General features: G+C 41.6%; 1 protein-coding gene across 4 annotated transcripts in view; it reads left to right on the top strand.

Annotated features, from left to right (window-relative positions):
* The window catches only part of LOC106608394 (zinc finger MIZ domain-containing protein 1), a 195,969-nt gene that overhangs the window by 51,013 nt on the left and 121,306 nt on the right, over nucleotides 1–23,650 (top strand). For all 4 annotated transcript variants that reach the window (XM_045722019.2, XM_045722012.2, XM_045722017.2 and 1 more), the window contains exon 2: nucleotides 20,719–20,834. The gene's annotated coding sequence lies outside the window, so the exon portion shown is untranslated. The remainder of the gene's footprint in view (nucleotides 1–20,718; nucleotides 20,835–23,650) is intronic.

Here is a 23,650-nt window from a genome sequence, read left to right as displayed (position 1 = left end):
GTCCCCAATTTTGTTTCTGCCGAAATCGAAAACTGTGATCATTTTTCCATAATCGTACCGAAACTGAACCGACCTCAAAAAGCACTAATAGCGGTAGTACATCGTGTCTATGAAGACACTGAACATTAAGGGCCAGATATGCGTGGATATCTCACATTTTAACTGAAAATCCTTCTTTGACGTCTTCCTTTCAATGCATGATTTGTGTGAACGTTCGAGTCACACATTACACAGATCTCCAGTCAGGATGGTTCCCTGAGTGGCTGGATGTGGTGGTGGTGGTGGAGTACTTACATATAGGGTTGTGTGTGCGTGTCGGTGAAGCATTGGCTCTGTGGCATTCCGTGAGCATTCCGTGAGCTGAGCTGACAAGCCTTCGGGGGCTTCCGTGTCCCTATGATGTTAATGTCAGTCAGGAGAGGAGAGGAGAGGGTAGGGGAGGAGAGGAGAGGGTAGGGGAGGAGAGGGTAGGGGAGGAGAGGATATTCTCTCCTTCCACACAACAGACCTGATGAAGCTCTTCTCTTTGCGTGTGGTCGGGGAATCAACATCTCTGTAGACTGGTGGTTTCCCATTAAGTGCTCCAGGGCTGCCAGAGGTAAACACAAGACATCTCCTGATGTTTGTAGAGGTTCTAGATCATTCAGATTAGAAGACTCTTACTGTCTGTTGTTGAGGGGAAGAATGACCAGTTGCTGTTCTAGAACTGGCAGCAACATTCTGTCACATTACCCTGTTATGATTGCTGAATTATTAGCATGTTGTTTTGATTTTGGTTTTATATATTTCATATATTTTTTAAATCTCTCCAGACACAATTTGACAAGCTTATGGCCATGAATAGGACACTATATCAACCAACTCTAGGCCACTATATAAAGAGCCTTCAGAAAGTATTCATACCCCTTGACTTATTCCACATTTTGTTGTGTTACATCCTAATTTCAATATTGATTATATATATTTTTTCTCACTCATCTACACCCAATACCCCATAATGGCATATTGAAAACTTGTTTTTAGAAATGTTTGCAAATGTATTGAAAATTAAATATAAAAATATCTAATTTACATAAGTATTCAACCCCGTATCAATACATGTTAGAATCACCTTTGGCAGCTATTAAAGCTGTGAGTCTTTGCACACCTGGATTGTACAATATTTTCACATTATTATTATTTAAAAAATTCTTTAAACTGTGTCAAGTTGGTTGTTAATCATTGTTAGGCAGCCATTTTCAAGTCTTGCCATCAAGCTGATTTAGGTCAAACCTTTAACTAGGCCACTCAGGAACATTCAATGTCGTCTCGGTAAGCAGCTCCAGTGTATACTTGGCCTTGTGTTTTAGGTTATTGTCCTGCTGAAAGGTGAATTTGTCTCCAATTGTCTGTTGGAAAAAAGACTGAACCATGTTTTCCACTAGGTGTTTGCCTGTGCTTAGGTCTATTCAGTTTTCTTGTATCCTAAAAAACTCCCAAGCCCTGGTACTCAGTGATGTGTTGTGTTGTATTTGCCCCAAACATAACATTTGTATTCAGGACATAAAGTACATTTATTTGCCTTTTTTTTTTTTTTTTTGCAGTTTTACAGTTTTACTGCCTTATTTCAAACACGATTCATGTTTTGGAATCTTTTTATTCTGTACAGGATTCCTTCTTTTCACTCTGTCATTTAGGTTAGTATTGTGGAGTAACTACAATGTTGTTGATCCATCCTCAGTTTTCTCCTATCACAACCATTAAACTCCGTAACTCTTTTAAAGTCACTATTGGCATCATGATGAAATCCCTGAGCGGTTTCCTTCCTCTCCGGCAAGTGAGTTAGGAAGGGCGCCTGTATCTTTGTAGTGACTGGGTGTATTGTTGATACACCATCCAAAGTGTAATTAACTAATAACTTCACCATGCTCAAAGGGATATTCAATGTTTGCTTTTTTGTTTTTACCCATCTACCAATAGGTGCCCTTCTTTGCGAGGCATTGGAAAACCTCCCTGGTCTTTGTGGTTGAATCTGTGTTTGAAATCCACTGCTCGACTGAGGGACCGTACAATTATCTGTATGTGGGGTACAGAAATGAGTTGGTCATTAAAACATAATGTTAAACACTATTACTACACACCGAGGGAGTCCATGCAACTTATTATGTGACTTGCTAAGCAACATTTTTCTTGTCAACTTATTTAGTCTTGCCATAACAAAGGGGTTGAATAATTATTAACTCAAGACATTGCAGATTTTCATTTTGAATTAATTTGTAAAAATTCTACAAACATTATTCCACTTTGACATTATGGGGTATTGTGTGTAAGCCAGTGACACAAAATCTCAATTTAATCCATTTTAAATTCAGGCTGTAACACAACAAAATATGCAAAAAGTCAAGATGTGTGAATACTTTCTGAAGGCTCTGTACATTGTACTTCTATGGAGGGGAGCATATACAGTTATACAATTCTATTCTAATCCTTGTATTTCTATGGAAAGTATTCTCTCTGCCATCAGAGCAGATGCCACTGCTGATGCTTCCGTCCAGTCCTCAGGCTATGACATCATTGGTATGAGTCATCGACCAGATTTAGAATCACCCTGTGACGACATCAGTATGAGTCATCAACCAGAGCCACACAGACCAGAGCACTGTCTGTCTATCATCACACAACACAGACTGTGCACAGTATGACAGTGCCAGGGAAGATACACACCACACACACACACACACACACACACACACACACACACACACACACACACACACACACACCACACACACACACACACACACACACACACACACACACACACACACACACACACACACACACACCACACACACACACACAGCTAGCATCAGCACTGCATGAAGAGAGATGGCAAGAAAACAAATATATCATTTAGAATGGCAGAAAGGAGAGGAAACCCCTAAATTAATAATGATTTGAGGTTGTTAGGGGCAACAAAACACTGAATGATTCTGTGGCTTTTCAAAGGTCACAAAAACAAGAGTATCTGTTCTCAGTTCTCTCAGATATACTGACAGGTGCTGCTTCTGTATTATATGTGGGTATTGGTAAACATAACGTGAGCACTGTAAAACCACCTATTAGAACGTGTGGAGGCCCAGAAACACAAAGCAACAGCTATAGGCAGTAGGTGAGCTCTGCCCTGATCTGGTTTGGTCTGGTCTCCTCCTCAGCTTCCCCTAGCTCCTCTGTCTCTCTGGCGGGAGCTGAAAAATTAATGCAGCAAACAGGCATCGCTTAAGGGCCACTTTTCCTTCGCCACTACACACTGAACAGGATCAATTACTAAGTGTGTTTTTGTGTGTGTGTTTTAGTGTGTGTGTGTGTGAGCTAGCCAGGCCTGATGAGAGCTGAGAGGTAGCTGAGCTGGTAATAGCCTCTCTGTTTGCCTCTCGCTAATGACAACAGGGAGTAGTTTACACCACGCCATCGTCACACCACCCCCACTGCTTACCCTCTATGTAAATAATGAGTTAAGACCCTTAGGGTGTACAGAAGGGTGGTACAGAATGAGAGGAGAAGAAGGAAAAGGAGGAGGAGAAAAGAGGAGAAAGGAGGAGGAGCCTGAGCAGTGAAGCGAGAGGCAGAGGCTAGAAGAAGAGAGAACCTACTGCAGCAGAGAGAGGGGTGTGTGCATAAGCGTGTGTTTATGCGAGGGTGTGTGCTCCCTCGCGCTCTGTATGTATGCAGGGAGCTTGAGGAGTGCAATTGTACAACATCAGCCAAAGTTATTGAAAAGGCAGCGCCTGCCTGGGGAGGATAATGTAAGGAAGACATCAGCAGTAACACACACAGAGAGCAGAGTGGCATCAGTAATCTTCAGACTGGGCCACACACACACACACAGCACACACACACACACACACACACACACACACACACACACACACACACACACACACACACACACACACACACACACACACACACACACACACACACACACACACACACACACACACACACACAGTGTGCCATACAGTTTCTTTTACTGTCAGTGTAAGCAGGCTGTAAGCAGCTATAGGGTTGCTGTAATAACCCTGCTGAGGAAGGTTTGTGTGTGTTCATGCGCTTGTACATAAGTGTGTATGTGTTCTCACAGCTGAGGATGTGTGTATTCTTAAAGCTAAGGTTGTATGTATATATGAGTGTAGTAAGAAAGCTGAGGCGAAAAAAAGCATTTGAGGCAGCTTTGGCTAAAATAGGTACTCTGTCTCTCTCGTTCTGTCAATTCAATTCAAAGGACTTTACTGACCAGGGAAACATATATTTCCAAGTGAAAAGCAAGTGAAATAGACAGGAAAAAAAATAACAATTAAAAATGAACACTAAACATTATACTCACAAACAGTTTAAAAGAATATAGACAATTCAAAAGTTGTATTACTGTCTGTCTGTCTGTCTGTCTGTCTGTCTGTCTGTCTGTCTGTCTGTCTGTCTGTCTGTCTGTCTGTCTGTCTGTCTGTCTGTCTGTCTGTCTGTCTGTCTGTCTGTGTTTCTTTCTCTTTATTTCCATCAGTCTCCACTAACATTCGCACGTACACAGACCCCTAGTAGAGTGTATCTGTATCTCCAGTGTCATCATTATTACCATTCAAAAGGTCAACCGTGTTGCCTCCAGCCTCCCTCCTTATTTATGCCTCTGTGTCATCACCACTGTTAGTTCTGTGTCACCTCTCTCTGTGTGTGTGTGTGCATGTGTGTCTGTGTCACCACTAGGGTTGCACATTTTGGGGAATATTCAGAGGTGGAAACTTTCCGTGTGAATTAACGGGAATATATGGGAATTAACGGGAATATATGGGAATTAACATAAATATATGCAAATTCATATGAATACCATTTAATTGTAGATGTTTTTTTTGCATTGGATATATTTACTATATCATTAGGAGACAGAAACATAAACCTTTTACCTTATCATAAGTAGACACAACTGCAAATTATGAAATCCTTCCAATAGAAAAAAACAAAACAATTTAGCTACGAATTGAACTTTAATTAAATGAGTTGACTCTTCACATGGGATGATTTCACTGAACAACAAAATAAAGGGAATATTGAATGATCCCCAATGATCCATCTTATCTCCCAAAAAACGTTTTCAACATACATCTGTAAAATTATAGTCTTCCTCAGGCTTCCATGTCTTCTCCCTAGACCTCCTCAATGTCCACCTCTTGAACATCAGACTCGGAGGCCTCATCTTCACTGTCACTTTCCAACCTTGTTGAGGATGGCTCGTTGTCAGGCTCAAAAACCCTCAAATTAGCGCGGATGGCCACCAAATTCTCAACCCTTGTATTGGTCATCCTGTAGCGTGCTTTGGTGTGTGTGTTCCGAAACAAGGACCAGTTGCGCTCTGAGGCGGCTGATGTTGGTGGGATTTGGAGGATGATGGAGGCAACAGGGGAAAGAGCCTCAGATCCACAAAGTCCCTTCCACCAGGTGGCTGATGAGATATCTTGGCACGACTGCAATATTGCATCTCCATCCCAAACCCCTTGCTTAGACGTGTACTTCACCAGACCGCCAATAACCTTGCCCTCATCCAGGCCAAGGTGGCGAGACACTGTAGTGATAACGCCGTTGATATCTGCATCAGACAGGATGCTCTTGCCAGCATACTTGGGGTCCAACATGTACGCTGCAGTGTGTATGGGCTTCAGGCAGAAGTCTTCACGCTTTTTGATGTATTTCAGAACTGCAGTTTCCTCTGCTTGGAGCAACAGTGAAGTGGGCAGGGCAGTACGTATTTCTTCTCTTACATCTGCAAGCAGAGTCTGAACATCAGACAGGATGGCATTGTCTCCCTCAATCCGTTCAATGGCTAGTGCTATAGGTTCCAGGAGTTTCAGGCTGCTTATCACTCTCTCCCAAAATACATCATCCAGGAGGATCCTCTTGATGGGGCTGTCAATATCGGCAGACTGTGATATGGCCATTTCTTGGAGACACTCTTTCCCCTCCAGGAGACTGTCAAACATGATGACAACTCCACCCCAACGTGTGTTTCTGGGCAGCTTCAATGTGGTGCTCTTATTTTTCTCACTTTGCTTGGTGAGGTAGATTGTTGCTATAACTTGATGACCCTTCACATACCTAACCATTTCCTTGGCTCTCTTGTAGAGTGTATCCATTGTTTTCAGTGCCATGATGTCTTTGAGGAGCAGATTCAATGCATGAGCAGCACAGCCAATGGGTGTGATGTGAGGGTAGGACTCCTTCACTTTAGACCAAGCAGCCTTCATGTTGGCAGCATTGTCTGTCACCAGTGCAAATACCTTCTGTGGTCCAAGGTCATTGATGACTGCCTTCAGCTCATCTGCAATGTAGAGACCGGTGTGTCTGTTGTCCCTTGTAGAATACTGGTTGAGGGGTGGAGATGATGTAGTTAATTATTCCTTGCCCACGAACATTCGACCACCCATCAGAGATGATTGCAATACAGTCTGCTTTCTCTACGATTTGCTTGACCTTTACTTGAACTCTGTTGAACTCTGCATCCAGCAAATGAGTAGATGAAGCATGTCTGGTTGGAGGGGTGTATGCTGGGCGATGAACATTCAGAAATCTCTTACAATACACATTGCCTGTGAGCATCAGAGGTGAACCAGTTGCATACACAGCTCGAGCAAGACATTCATCAGCATTTCTCTGACTACGTTCCTCCATTGAGTCAAAAACACTTCTGATTCCAGGAGCTGTTGCCATCGATAATGTGTCTGATTTATCATTTTCACCTCAAATAGAAGTAGAGGGACTTTTGTCAGAGGTTGCTTGTTGTGAGCGTTGAGGGAACTTTATGCACTTGTCCAGATGATTCTGCATCTTTGATGCATTCTTCACATATGATTTGGCACAGTATTTGCAAATGTACACAGGTTTTCCTTCTACATTAGCTGCAGTGAAATGTCTCCACAATTCAGAAAGTGCCCATGGCTTTTTCCTATAAAGATGAGAAAAAAACTGTTAAAAAATAACAAATACAATTCCATGTACAGATAAATAGTTAAGCAGTTAGATTAAACAATTCCTTTGTAAGATACATGTTTTAAAATGAAATATGTATGGAAACAGGTGAATTAACACTTCTCAGTTAGCAAGCTCAAGCAAGCTAAAACCCACATGGTAGCAGAAACTAACTAGTAGAAATTGTTAACAAGTTAGAAATTATTTAAACACACTTTGCTGAGGTCTACTATTTACTAGTTAACAAAAAATCATGTATGTCATATAAAATATATTCACCCCACACAGTATTGTAATCAAAACTTACCAGAAATCATGTAGTCCTTGGCTCAGACAGTGTAGTAGTGTGGGCTCAATAGCATCTCATTAGTGTGCAAGATCTTGAGAATCAGCTGTACACGTGATGGAAGAATGCACTGTGCATGCAGAGGGTTGCAATTCCATTGAATTGGGGATAGTTTAACCAAAATATGCCACAAGACCTAGAATTGCCTTATGTGTATCCCACAAAAAAGGTTCACTGTTATAAAGAAAATTGTTTTGATGAATTTAACCAAAATTCCCCAAATTCCAGGGCTTAACTTCCCATGTAAAATTTCCAGGAAATTTCTGACCCTTTGCAACCCTAGTCACCACTGTTCCCTCTCAGTTAACATGAATCTTCATCTCTGCATCTAGTCACATGGCCAGGCCGTGGCACCATGTACAGGGGGAAATACATTATGTAAATACATGGGTGGCGGTGTTGACACTACACGGGTGGCACACCGTATTTCACTGCCATTGTGATGGCTGATGGAACACACTGATCAGAGAGGGGAGATAAAGACAGAGAAAGATTGGAATGGAATGGGCTGTGATTTGGTTTCAAGTGTTCTCTCCTTTCCTCCTCCCCTACACTCATCTCTCCTTTCTTCTCCTCTCTTCTCTTCTAGAGAGCCTAATGACACTCTTATCTTCTCAGAAGAACAGTTCTTCATCATTATCTCTGGAGTGTGTCTGCTCATCAGCTGTATATGATATTACACACACACACACACACACACACACACACACACACACACACACACACACACACACACACACACACACACACACACACACACACACACACACACACACACACACAACGTACAGCTACTGATTCCAATTCTTGTCAGAACATTACTATGACTCACCATGAATCAATGGAGAAACATTCTCCACCTTCACCCTCTGAAGACGTCTGACGATATTAACTGTGTGTATGTGTGTGTATATATATGCGTGTGTGTACGGTTACATTTGTGCGTGTGTGTGCCCATGTGCGGATCTGTGTGTGAGGGATGTGAATGTTATTTTGTTTTTCCAGGTCACACAGGGATGTTTGTAATATAGAATTGTTTGTTTTAACAGCTCTGATGTGTGTGGCCTGCTGAGACTCTGCTGGTGATGAGTAGGGGTAGGAGGAATCTGTAGAGACCATTACCATCTGCTACAGAGTTCTCTGCAGATCAGGATATGTACAGACTGAGACAGATGAACACATAGCTACACATCCACGCCCGTCACAGCTCAGACAGGTTGGAAGAACCGCCAGCCTTTGATGACTCCAAAAGCTCCAGGAAAAAGTGTTATTTTACCTCCCAGCAGTGGTCTGTATGGCCTCTTGATTGACATGGCCGTGTGTGTGTATGACTGTAAGGTGTAGGAGGGTGTGCTGTTGAGATAAGCTCTGTGATTTACTTCTCTATCAGGTCTCACAGGTTAGAGTGTTTTACCCTACTCCCTCAGACTCTCTCTCTCTCTCTCTCCCTTTCTCTCTCAATAAGAATTAACCGTAAACATTACACTCACAAAAGTTCCGAAAGAATAAAGACATTTCAAATGTCATATTATGTGCAGATAGTTAAAGTAGAAAAGGGAAAATAAATAAACATAAATAGGGGTTGTATTTACAATGGTGTTTGTTCTTCACTGGTTGCCCTTTTCTTGTAGCAACAGGTCACAAATCTTGCTGCTGTGATGGCACACGGTGGTATTTCACCCAATAGATATGGGAGTTTATCAAAATTGGGTTTGTTTTCGAATTCTTTGTGTATCTGTATAATCTGAGGGAAATATGTGTCTCTAATATGGTCATACATTTGGCTGGAGGTTAGGAAGTGCAGCCCAGTTTCCACCTCATTTTGTGGGCAGTGTGCACATAACCTGTCTTCTCTTGAGAGCCAGGTCGGCCTTCAGCGGACTTTCTCAATAGCAAGGTTATGCTCAGTGAGTCAGTACATAGTCAAAGCTCTCCTTAAGTTTGGGTCAGTCACAGTGGTCAGGTATTCTGCCACTGTGTACTCTCTGTTTAGGGCCAAATAGCATTCTAGTTTGCTCAGTTTTTTTGTTAATTCTTTCCGATGTGTCATCTTTTGGTTTTCTCATGATTTGGTTGGGTCTAATTGTGTTGCTTTCCTGGGGCTCTGTGGGGTGTGTTTGTGAACAGAGCCCCAGGACCAGCTTGTTTAGGGGATTCTTCTCCAGGTTCATCTCTCTGTAGGTGATGGCTTTGTTATGGAAGGTTTGGGAATGGCTTTCTTTCAGGTGGTTGTAGAATTTAACAGCTCTTTTCTGGGTGTTGATAATTAGCAGCTATCGGCGTAAATCTGCTCTGCATCCATTATTTGGTGTTTTATGTTGTACACTGAGGATATTTTTGCTGAATTATTTCTCTGTCTCTCTCTTTCTCTACTCTCTCCTGTGAGGAACAGGTGTGTACTTTCCAGTCAGTGAAACTCAACCTTTGTTTGTGTTCGACCGCCCCTCCCCCTTCCACCCACTTACCCACCTACCCAGTCGTGCACAAAAATACACACATGCACATGAACACACACACACACACACACACACACACACAGTCAAACACACAAACAGCCAGAACAGCCAGAGCAGACCTTTCAACTCCTCAGAAGCGTGATAGCATTCCTCAACTCTTTCCCTCCTCTCTGAACATGAGCTCTCCACAACTCCTTTCCCTTTCAAGTACAAGTCACCAGCCGCCTGCTCTTTGAAGATACGATCTGGGAAAACACAGAGACATCGCTGCGATTATCTCAAATGTCTTCAACATGTCAAACGGAGCAGGAGGGAAGGGAGGGAGGGAGGAAGGAAGGAAGAATAGACGGGAGGGCAGTGGTAGTTGCATGGGTGGCGTAATCATGTGTATGACTCTCAATGACAAACTCTTCAGGTAGAAGACGCCTATGGTTTGAGTAGTAGCATGCGCACCGTACCCTTTCAATGATTCATGTTATTGTACCAAATTACCGGTGTGTAAATGGGTGCTCTTTGAAAATGATTTTGACTTTGTAATCATACAAGATGTTATCATGTATTGCCTTTATGCTTCAGCCAAGACAGTGTAAGCGATTGAAAATGAAATCAAAAAGAAAATATGAGCCAGGGAATGCTGTGATAATAAGCGCAGCTACCTTGTAAACAACTGGAAATGTGTGCAGAAGTAGGAGAGACTTATGGTTGAACTGTTACTATATTCATGGGACTTTTCTAGATTTTCTGCTGTGACTGTGAAAATGATGGTAAATGTACTTAAGTAGGGAAGATCAGGAATGTTAGATACTGCAAATGTATAGAATTCTCTAGATTTTTTGTTGTGAGAACTGCGACAACCAACTGTATATAACCAGTGCCTGTATTCATAAAAGGTCTTAGTGCTGATCTAGGATTAGTTTAGCCTTTTAGATCATAATGAATATGCTCATATGGACAGGCGGGGACTTGATCGTACATTAACACGCTTACTCTGAGATGGTCGTTTCCATGTAAAAGGACCCATGATCACCAATGCGTGAAGTTCAGAGGAGCATGTCAAATTGGCTGTCAAATGAAAACAGCGTCTATTTTTGGGATTAAGTTATATATTAACTGAGTGCACAAAACATTATGAACACGTGCTCTTTCCGTGGCATAGACTGACCAGGTGAATCCAGGTGAAAGCTATGATCCTTTAGGGCTGTCTCCGACTTAAAAAAAATCTTGGTTTACCGTGAGTCGTCTGTTCTTTCAACCAATCGATTGTTTGAAAATGTAAAACATGTATTTTTCCATATATAGACACACCCTATATTTGAATAAAATCAACTATATGTAGGCTACTTTGCCTGATGCTTTAAGCACCGCAATGAAAAATTAAGACACTCATTTGTAAAGAGGGAGCCGGAGATCAATATAGCCTTCGCAGATTCTGCCATTAAGCTCCTGAAGTTGCCAGTAATAGGCTACATCAGTGATCGGCAACCTTTTCCATTTGGAGTGCCAATTTATCCTACCATTTCTACTGCTCTGCATGCCAGTTATGATTTTCATATGCACATTTTTGTGGAATAGTTTATTTTCATTTATAATAAAGCCTTCATATCTCAAAATCAATGCCATGTGGTTAATCAAAATTCTATCTAAATGAAAGTTATAGAAATCTAAAAGTAACTTATATTGCCATTGCCAATATGTAAAAATAGCCTACATAAAGCCAACAAATACAAACATTGCAGCCCACAGGTAGAAAGTATCCTATAAATCACTTTGGCTATGCATGGATTGTCTGCAAGGAACTTGAAACAGTTGATCAACTATTAACTTGGGTGCAGCCTGAAGTTGGTGCTAGCAAACTTGCAACATTGTATAAACTATTCTGGGCCCTCAGAGTTTCCTGCTTCAGTGAGCTCCGGACAGACAGACACAGCTGTAGGCTATGTTGGGCAAGGGATAAGAAGTAATCAGGTAGGCATTTTTTATGACATTTCCAACGGATCAGAGCATGACATTTTTTCCCCCTTTCATGCTGAGTGGTTATCAAAAGGGAGAGAGAGAGCTGGAAAGATTTTTCAAATAGGCTATGTTGAGGAACTATTGTCATTCTCAATGGATGTAAAAACAGTGTTTGTTTACTTGCTGTTTGAGGTGAAGAACTAATTACTTTGAAAAGCTCCACAGTGGTGGTAAGTTAAGACAATCAGAAATAGTATCAGATCCCCAAATGGGCACATTTATAGGCCTACATTTGTGAGCAGGCCAGGTAGCCTAGGCCTAGTTCTATGTGTAATCAGGTGCGTGTCCTGACTCAAGATGGACAGGAGTGCTCCAAACAAAACACAATGAATACATTGACAACTCATAAATGGAATGAAATAAACCAACACTTTTTCCTCACAAGTGTAGCCTTGGTTGATCGCTCTACAAACAACGTGTCCACTCCTGCAATGACAACGGTAAGACTATATTAATAATAATAATAATAATATATTGAATGTGTTAACAGAAATGACTGTAACCAAACAAACATTGTAGATTATAAAGTGTGGGAATTAACAGTAAATGTACTACTGGTGATACTGGTGTGCCATCCCCACGGCCTCCACAATGGATTAGTCCACTCAGACAGGCCTCCACAATGGATTAGTCCACTGAGACAGGCCTCCACAATGGATTAGTCCACTCAGACAGGCCTCCACAATGGATTAGTCCACTGAGACAGGCCTCCACAATGGATTAGTCCACTCAGACAGGCCTCCACAATGGATTAGTCCACTGAGACAGGCCTCCTCAATGGACTAGTCCACTGAGACAGGCCTCCACAATGGATTAGTCCACTGAGACAGACCTCCACAATGGATTAGTCCACTCAGACAGGCCTCCACAATGGATTAGTCCACTGAGACAGGCCTCCACAATGGATTAGTCCACTCAGACAGGCCTCCACAATGGATTAGTCCACTCAGACAGGCCTCCACAATGGATTAGTCCACTCAGTCAGGCCTCCACAATGGACTAGTCCACTGAGACAGGCCTCCACAATGGATTAGTCCACTCAGACAGGCGTGAATCAGACAGCCGTCTCGCGTGCCATATCTTTTATATATATTTGCCACTGCTCAACTAAAAACATCTTGGTCGATCAACAGCCTATTGACCAAGCAATCGACCAGTCGACTAAATGTGGTCAGCCCTACATCGCTTATTGATGTCATTTGTCAAATCCACTTCAATCAGTGTATATGAAGGGGAGGAGACCGGTTAAAGAAGAATTTTTAAGCCTTGAGACGTGGATTTGTACAGTATGTGTGCCATTCACAGGTGAATGGACAAGACAAAAGATTTAAGTGCCTTTGAATGGGTTATGATAGTAGGTGCCGGTTTTTGTCAAGAACTGCAACGCTGTTGGGTTTTTCACGCTCAACCGTTTACCATGTGTATCAAGATTAAGAATGATTCGCCACCCAAAGAACATCTAGCCAACTTCACACAACTGTTGGAAGCAACATGGGCCGGAGAAATTGGTTTTCAAATAGCAAAATTATTTTTAAGTACCAACTGTATTTAAAAATAAAATCCAATCAGATTTATGTGCCCACAACAGTACAGAGACAGCCTTAGTTAAAGTGGTATATTATCTTAGAGCCAACACAGATGCCAAACAGCTCTCTGTCCTTAAGTGCTGCGTTCGACACTGTTGATCATGATGTCCTTCTGGACAGAATGAGGAGGTGGATTGGCCTCTTCGGTCCAGTTCTAAATTGGTTTAGGACCTATTTAACCGCTCGAGAGTTTTTTAGCACCCTTGGCGAAAATAACTCAGAGACAATAGATATCACATGTGGTGTTCCACAAGGTTCGAGTTTGGGTCCGATATGGTTCAGTTTATATACAGCATGTTACCCCTTGGCAGTGTTATCAGAAAGCATAACATTGATTTTCACTGCTACGCAGATGATACACAACTTTACATGTCTGTGTCACCAGAGGATTTTAGCACCACAAATACATTATTAGACTGTATTAATGATTTAAATACTTGGATGGCTCACACCTTCCTCATTCTAAATCAAGAATAGACCAAGGTACTTATTATTGGATCCAAACACAGAGAGAGAATCCGCCCGCACATTTTAATTTACGGCAATAAAGTTAAAAGACCCCGCGACCGGGAGGCCCATGGGGCGGCGCACAATTGGCCTAGCGTCGTCCGGGTTAGGGAGGGTTTGGCCGGCAGGGATATCCTTGTCTCATCGCGCACTAGCGACTCCTGTGGCGGGCCGGGCGCAGTGCATGCTGACCAGGTCAGTTTTTACTGATCTCTCTCTCTCTCTCTCTCTCTCTCTCTCTCTCTCTCTCTCTCTCTCTCTACTGTAACCAGCATCCTCACCCACTGAGCACTGACCTACACCGGACATCCATGGATGTTGAAAAGAAGTTGACATTTTGTCAGTCCGCCCTGGCCTTGATTTCAACATTCACAGACGTCTGGACCGGCCTTCATTTGGCCCAAACATAGACGTCCATGATTGGTTCAGATTTGGTCGGGACCAGACCAAATCTGAACCAATTATACGTTTGGACTGTAGAGTACAGTACAGTACTGTAAAGAAAAGAAGAGTATAGTTCAGTAAAGTACATTACAGTACAGTAGAGCACTGTACAGTGCAGTAAAGAAAAGTAGATTATAGTTCAGTACAGTACTGTACTGTATTGTATAGTAGAATAGAGTGGAGTGGAGTAGAGTCCAGTACACTAATGTACTGCACTCAACTATACTCTACTTTACTGTACTGTAATGAACTCTACTGTACTGTCTTGTACTGAATTATACTCTACTTGACTATACTCTATTGTACTGTCCTCTACTGTACTGTACACTACTGTGCTGTACTTTGATGTCCAAACTTGTGAAACATAGACATCTATGATTGGTTCAGATTTAGACCAACCACATTTGGTCTTGTTTACCCAAATATGCAATGGAGGATATTGCATATTTCTCCTTTTGTGTACCTATTAAGGATACATCACCATGAAGAGAATGACATTCACATCCATAATTCTGCATTTCTGTGTAGTACAGATCAGGGACCCATGATGAAATTCTGTTACTAGGGCTGGTAACAGTGAATAGACTGCTCTGACAGCCAAAAACACAAATATAAACATTTTTTTCTTTCTACAGACATCGTTAGAATCATAGTTCGGAGAAGATATTTAACAGTTTTTGGAAAACGTGGTCACAATTGTTTTTTTAACCGAAATTACCAAACTGTTACCAAACTTTGCATCTGCACAGTTCTTCAAGAAAATGTTTTTGTAAAATGTTCAGTGTAAATGATTAAAAGTATTTTTTGTGCATAGAGTTGTATGGTTTGTTAACCTTTGAGTTCAGTGTTTTTTGTTTGGTGTACATTTTAAGTGAAAAATCTGAATCTTGGCGCAATTCCGTTACCGTGGAATTGCCTAGATACTTTATCATATGGCCCTGCCTTTCTTTCTGCTCCTTTTAACAACACAGCCTTGTTTGAACCGCCTCAAGACCTCTTTGTGTTCCTGTTCAGTACAGAGGCTCGCAGGGCAGGGAGCAGGGAACAGACTGCCCTGACGGCCAAAAACACAAATATTGTTTTGGTGAGATGTGTGCTGGAGATTTGGGATGGCCTTACGTCATTGGATACGTCCGGGCGCTAGCAGGGGTTGGAGCTAGTGTCAGGAGCGCGGGCGGGTAAACCAGACTTGCACACAACAGCAACAGGACACACACACACACACACACACACACACACACACACACACACACACACACACACACACACACACACACACACACACACACACACACACACACACACACACACACACACACACACACACACACACACACACACACACACACACACACACACACACACACACTCTCTCTTCTGCTGACACAGACAGAGTCCACAGGGTTTTGTTACAACTGATGTTTGAGTGAAACACATACAGCCTCTGAGCTCCCAAACCCCTCACTGTTGACATTTATGAGGGAGGAAATAAAAGATTATGATATTGCAGGAGAGAGAGAGAGCGATAGAGATGGAGAGATAGAGAGAGAGCCTGCTGCTAGAATGGACGGAGAGGTATCGCTCAAGTCACAACAAAATGGAATATAACTTTGCGAATAAAGTTTGGGAATTACTCAATTTCATATGTACAACATCCAAAGACCTGCATCACTATACTGACAGCGTTTTCTTTTCTTAAAGGATGTACAGTATATGGGTGTTTTTGGGGCATTTGTTCATGTTTTTCAGAACCCCTGTACTGCACAATGAGGATGAGGAAGTTAATCACTAGTTGGGGTAAGTTTCTCAAAAAACAAGTGTCTGGACCCTTCTATAAAAAAAACATTTACATAAAAAATATGAGATTTGGTTGTAAAAAAGCTAAATTCTCCTTTAAGAAGGTTCAACAATTGACCTGTTTGTTGTGGGAAATGGTATTCCTGTGCAAATTTCCTCCAGATAAGCATCACACTAACAGACGGCTTATAGTAAAGTGTTTAATTTCCACAAAAGGAAAATGGTTTCTTTCTATCTCCCTCGTTGTGAATTGATTCAGAGGGAGGCCTTGCTATACAGCATCTCAAAACCTATCAAACACACACACATCCTATCTTGGTTTAAATTGCAGCTCCGTTTTCTGCATATAGATGATTACCTCTCTGAGGCTTAGCTGTCTGTTTCTCTACCTTTGTCTGGGGTAGTGGAAGTGACTATCTCCGCCCTCTTTCCTCATGTTTGCACTAGTGTTGGAACGGTCATTGATCTTGATCTCTCTCTCTCTGTCTCTCTCTGTATTTTTCTCTGTCTCTGTGGTGTTCAGGTGTGAGATGCGCTGTTCAGCTTTATAGCCCTGCTGGCTCCCCAGACAACTCTGATGATAAGGAGAGGTGTGTGTGTGTGTGAGTTTGTTCGTGCATGCTCTTGTGGCTTGTGTATTCTCTCTAGTGTGTTTGTGTATATTAAGAGGAGTTATGAGAAGCCATGATTTCCCACAGCAGGCCTAAAGTAAAGGTTGTGGTTTTAAGAGCTTTGAACCGACAAGCTTTGACTTTGTCATCGCAGCCTATAGGATCACTGTAAAGATTCAGAACACTGGTTAACATTGGTTTACATCTGTATCAATCGACACGGGGATTCTACATGGTTAAAGAGCTTTATCGGTCTATAGGTTCATTTGCAACATTTTGGGGAATAAAATTGGCCTGTGTGTATTTTTGTTAGTCATCGTGTAGGCCTGTCTTATTTATCCAACACAACTATCACACGCGCACAGCATACAGAGCCTATTTTGAGTGGGATTTCTCCTGCATCTCCTCAGCTGGTTGCTGTTGGAGTAAAATGTGCTTTTATAAGCCCATTGATTGCACAACAATTCTAAATGCAATCGCGTGTTAAACTGTTTTGGTGCACGATTAAAAACAGCTACTATTTTTATTTCTCAACTGGTAATTGAAGCGCGTATAAATTCACACGAAGGTTTGATGATTTTTCAAATAGCTTTACTGTGAGGATTTAACTATAGTTCCACAATTTACAGCCTTATTTTACATTTGATTAAATAGCTTTTTTACCCCTCATCAATCAAAACACAATACCCCATAATGACAAAGCAAAACCAGGTTTTTAGAAACTTTTGCAAATGTATATATATATATATAAAAAAAAAAGAAATATAACATTTACATAAGTATTCAGACCCTTTACTCAGTGTTTTGTTGAAGCACCTTTGGCATCGATTAGAGCCTCACGTCTTTTTTTGGTATGACTCTACAAGCTTGGCACACCTGTATTTGGGGAGTTTCTCCCATTATTTTCTGCAGATCCTCTCAAGCTCTGTCAGGTTGGATGGAGAGAGTCGCTTCACAGCTATTTTCAGGTTTCTCCAGAGATGTTTGATCAGGTTTAAGTTCAGGCTCTGGCTGGGCCGCTCAAGGATATTCAGAGACTTGTTCCAAAGCCACTCCTGCATTGTCTTGGCTGCCTGCAAAAGGGACGTGCTCCTATTGGCAGGTGAACCTTCTCCCCAGTCTGAGGTCCTGAGCGCTCTGGAGCAGGTTTTCATCAAAGATCTCTCTGTACTTTGCTCTGTTCATCTTTCCCTCGATCCTGACTAGTCTCACAGTCCCTGCCGCTGAAAAACATCCCCACAGCATGATTCTGCCACCACCATGCTTCACCGTAGGGATGGTATTGGCCAGGTGATGAGCGGTGCCCGGATTCCTCCAGACATGACACTTGGCATTCAGGCCAAAGATTTCAATCTTGGCTTCATCAGACCAGAGAATCTTGTTTCTCAAGGTCTGAGAGTCTTTAGGTGCCTTTTGGCAAACTCCAAGCGGCTGTCATGTGCCTTTTACTGAGGAGTGGGGCCACTCTACCATAAAGGCCTGATTGGTGGAGTGCTGCATATATGGTTGTCCTTCTGGAAGGTTCTCCCATCTCCACAGAGGAACTCTGGAGCTCTGTCAGAGTGACCATCGGGTTCTTTGTCACCTGCCTGACCAAGGACCTTCTCCTCCAATTTCTCAGTTTGACCGGGCAGCAAGCTCTAGGAACTTCTTCCATTTAAGAATGATGGAGGCCACTGTGTTCTTGGGGACCTTTAATGCTGCAGACAAATTTTGGTACCATTCCCCAGATCTCTGCCTCTACATAATCCTGGTTTTTGCTCTGACATGCACTGTCAACTGTGGGACCTTATATAGACAAGTGTGTTCCTTTCCAAATCATATCCAATCAATTGAATTTACCACAGGCGGACTCCAATCAAGTTGTAGAAACATCTCAAGGGGCCCCCGAGTGGCGCAGCGGTCTAAGGCACTGCATCTCAAGGTAAGAGGCATCACTACAGCCGCTGGTTCGATACCAGGCTGTATCACAACCGGCTGTGATTGGTAGTCCCATAGGGCGCCGCACAATTGGCCTATCGTCATCCGGGTTAGGGTTTGGCCGGGGTAGGCCGTCATTGTAAATAAGAATTTGTTCTTAACTGACTTGCCTAGCTAAATAAAATAATCAGTGGGAACAGGATGCCCCTGAGCTCTATTGAGTCTCATAGCAGGGTCTGAATACTTATGTAAATAAGGTATTTCTGTTTTTTATTTTTATACATTTGCAAACATTTCTAAAAACTGTTTTCGCTTCATCATTATGGGGTATTGCGTGTAGATTGATGAGGAACATTTTTAATTCAATCAATTTTAGAATAAGGCTGTAATGTAACAACGTGGAAAAAGTGAAGGGGTCTGAATACTTTCCGAATGCACTGTATTATCATTCGCAATGGATGTTAAAAAAACACGTTCCTACATTTCCGCGCAGGAGGCCAGGTACTTCTATGCGTGCGCGCTCCCTCAACATTATCAACATAGAGAAACTAGACACATGCTCATTGCTCACATGGAGCACTCCAAACAAAAGACAATGAAGAAATGGACAAATCTCGTAAATTATGGTTACGAGATTTGTTTCTCACAAGTGTAGCAGGTTGTGAACTTTGCAAACAACGTTTCCACTCCGAGAATGAGAACGGTAAATGACTGTGATTAATACATGCATTAACAGAAATGTATGTAACCAAATGACGGGGATTAACGGTACATTTACTACTGGTGACACATGTAATGGGGAATTTATTAAAAAAAATCAAAGGGCAAACAATTCACACATTGAAAATGAATGCACAAGAATTGGTGGGAGACAGCTGAGCCATTCTGGATAGAGACTTGCCTATATCTTTGCCACACACCCCTCCCCTTCTTCTTGTCTTAACTTTTTCAATTATACTCAAGACACATTATCTTCACACATATTTGAGATGCTTTTCATTGACAGCCGCAGCTCAATAATCAGCTAGGTCTATTGCCATTCGCTGCACAATTTGCGGGTTTCCCCAAATAGGCATAGAGCTTGCGATTTGAAACAATCCATAGATTTTTTTTAAAGAAGCTAACGATCCCCGATTCCTCTGTGGCTACCATGCTTTCTGGAGAAGTAGTTTGAATTATAACATTTTTTTTTCTCAATATAGACACTAGTAATTATATCATTTTGGCACATTTATTTCCATTTTCATCCCTATTCGACACGCTGTTTTGCAATTTCTCTCCTGTTCTATGTTTTTAATATATACTTTTAATCATTGTCCAGAAGCCAAAGGCACAATCCTCGTCATATTAGCAACCCATCCTGGTTGTTGCATCTTTAGATTCCTCCTCTTTCTAAGTTTCAAACAGAGATTTTCATTGAAAATGATGTTTTATTGGCTGCTTCATTACATGAGTTGCATGTTCTGTTAAGATGCCTTACCATCATCGAAACGTGATTTCTGTCATTCTGATCACCATGGGTAGACGCCCTAATAAGCTATGCACCCAATGCATATGGGTCCGGTAAATTTCTGAAATGTCCGGTAAATTAAAATCTTCCCCAGTCAAGTTTTCTGGCGCCACATTTTCCTAACGGAAATCCACACGCACACAGCTTAGAGTTACACTGTTTAAAGTCACAGATAGAGACTTGACTCTTGTTTAACGTGATTCATTTCTTTGAGGATTTCACCGTGGCGTTTCACTTGGATGAAAGGGTGCTGCAGACAGACATATTTGCATATTTCTGCAGAATGCACTTGTGATAGAGGTGGTTCTTTGGACTATGCTCATATGATGAGTAAACTTGAAGACTAGTGTGACCTCCCAGAGCTAGTACCCGAGGCTTTAGCTCAGTGGGCTAACAACTAATATCTCGAGGCACGCACTATGACCCGGGTTTACACACACACAGCATTTTCGCAGCAGGAACAATCTTTGTAAACTTGTAGCTCTTTGCAGAAATTGAACAGCCTATTTCCCTTCCCTCTCCTTCTCTCTGTCAGGTCCGGTGTACGGTGAAGACCAGTGAGGACCGCTCCTGAAGGATATACATGAAGGGAGGGGTGGGGGTGAGGGGGGCTTGTGACATCACTCCCAGCCCAGGTCAGAGTCCACACAGGTAGGCAAACGACCCCTCTTATCCTCTTCCTACACACACCCCCGCACACACCAGACCTGGGTTCAAATACTATTTAAATTATTTAAATTACTTACACATACATTTTGAAGTTGATATTCAGATATTTGTTATTTGAAAGTATTTGAATATTGGAATGTATTTAGAAATACACTTGGAAGGTATTGGCATGCATTTGAAAATACACAAACACACAGAGTATTTTGAAATTCAAATAAATACTCCTGTATTGAACCCAGGCCCTAGGAGTATTTGAAATAATGTATTTGAAAATACTCAAATGCACAGAAAATAAGTATTTTAAATTACAAATAATCAAATAAACGTGTTTGAACTCTGGTCTGACAGACACACATACAGAAGTGCTTTCCCAGTTTAATGATTTTTTATGTATTGGGAAAGCTGTTGTCATGGCTGCACAATGAAAACAAGTCACACCAGGGGAAATGTTTTCTCTGCTTGGATTGAAGGACTAACACCTTTCACAGAAGAGAGAGGATTGGGTGTGAAGCTTGAAACTGAGGTTGACAGCCAGTCAGAGAAAGGGAGGGTGCACATTGAAAGGAAAGTTGCATCCTCTCCTCCCATTTTCTCTCCTCTCTCTCTCTTCCTCCATCTTTCTCCCTCCCTTTCTCTCTCTTCATAATGTTGACTTGAGGAAAATGTATTCCTGTAACACAAAGGGCAGCATCCCAGTGTTTCTCCTCTCCTGTGTGTGTGTGTGTGTGTCTGTCAGGGCTTCCGTTAGGAGAATGTGGTGCCAGACAACGTGACTGGGAAGATTCTAATTTACCAGTCATTTGATAAATTTACCGGATCCAAATCCATTGGGTGCATAGCCATGGTGCTTAGAATGTCAGAAATCACATTTAGATTATGGTAATGAGTCTTAACAGAACATGCAACTCATGTAATGAAGCAGCCAATAAAACATCATTTTCAAACATTTGTCAAAATGCAATTAGTGTGAAATCCCCATTCTAACCAGCACACCTGATGACAGTTCCATATGTGACAGAGATGAACATTTCTGTTTGAAACTTAGAAAAAAGGGGAATCTAAAGATGCAACAACCAGGATAGGTTGCTAATATGACTAGGATTGTTCCCATGGCTTCTGGACAATAAAATAAAGTTGATATGAAAAACAGTAGAACATGAGAGAAATGGCATAACTCTGGATTCAATAAGGAAGTTATATAATTACTCCTGTCTATACAGAAATAAGTAAAATCATTCATTATACTTCACCAGAAACCATGACTTAGCTACAGAGGAATCCACGGTCCTTAGCTTCTTTTAAAAAATAGATGTGGATTGCTTAAAATCACAAGCTCGTAGGCCTATGCCTATTTGGGAAGGCCGTAGTTTGGGCAGTGCGCGTGGCAATAGGCCTAGTTTCTTATTGAGTTAGGGCTGTCAGTGAAAAGCATCTAAAATATGTATGAAGATAATGTGTCTTGAGTATAATTTAAACTGTTGCATCAACAAGAAGGGGAGGGGCGCGTGGCGAAGATATAGGCGAGTCTCTCTCCAGAAGGACTCAGCTGTCTCCCATCAATTCTTGTGCATTCATTGTTTCATTGTGTGAATTGTTTGCCCTTTGATTTTTTTTAATCAATTCCCCATTACATATGTCACCAGTAGTAAATGTATTCTTAATCCCCGTCATCTGGATACATTCGTTTCTGTTAATGCCAATGATGTATACAATCCCTGGATTGCTGATGCAATGTATTGGCCCATGAGAGGATTGATGCCACCGGTCGGCTATATTGGCACACCTCAGAAAAGTAGTCCTCCATAGGAATGAATGGAATTCTACAGTATTTCAATTAAATGTTTACAGGACAGAATTACATGTCTAAGGATTTCTCTGTTGTAGTGGGGACAGTAATTATACTTTAAGGAAACTGTTTCTATATATTTTCAAATGTTAAATGTTTACATTTAGCTCACATAATATCATTTAAAAGTACGCATTTAGGTGTCTGTAATAGAATAAATGTAAACATTAATAAATGCATTTCCCGAGCTTCCAAAGTATTTTTTACAATGGTGGGGGAGTGCCAAGATGGTGGCGCTGTGGCTTCAAAACAGCGCCCCCTGTCAGCCATCTAGTGCATATATAAAAAATTGGTTAATGCATGTATTAATTACAGTTATTTACAGTTCCCATTCTCGGAGTGGAAACGTGGTTTGCAGAGTTCACAATCTGCTACAATTGTGAGAAACAAGTTTTGGTTTATTTCATAACCATAATTTACAAGATTTGTCAATTTTTCCATTGTCTTTTGTTTGGAGAGCTCCATGTAAGCAATGAGGATGTATCTGGTTTCTCTGTCCTGATAATGTTGAGGGAGCGTGTGCGCCTGAGCGAGCGTAGTGGTTTTTTTAACATCCATTGCGAATGATAATACATTAAATAATACATTAAAACTATAGTTCCTCACAGTAAAATCTTAACAACAATCTCCCCCTCGATAATCACCAATCCTCGGTGTGAAAGAGCAATGGAAATTATAGGCCTGCTGCTGCATTGGCCTATAGGCTATGAGTTCCATGCGCTCATTTCTTTAGCCGCCAATGGATCACGGTGTATCAGTCTGTCCATATGGCAGAGGCTGGTGATCTCGCATTAGTTGAGTTTCAACTTTTAGATTTTTATCATTTTAATCCAGATTTTTATGATTAACCAGGTAACAATGATTTTGCGAAACCAAAACGTTATTATTGAAATGAAACTGCACAAATTAAAATCATAATTGGCATGCAGAACGGGAGGATAAATTGTAAGCT

The sequence above is a fragment of the Salmo salar genome, chromosome 01, assembly GCF_965601325.2.
Source record: "Salmo salar chromosome 01, fSalSal1, whole genome shotgun sequence".
NCBI classification, from domain to species: Eukaryota; Metazoa; Chordata; class Actinopteri; order Salmoniformes; family Salmonidae; genus Salmo; species Salmo salar.
Note: the sequence above shows the minus strand (reverse complement) of the source record. Positions and strands in the feature narration are given on the sequence as shown.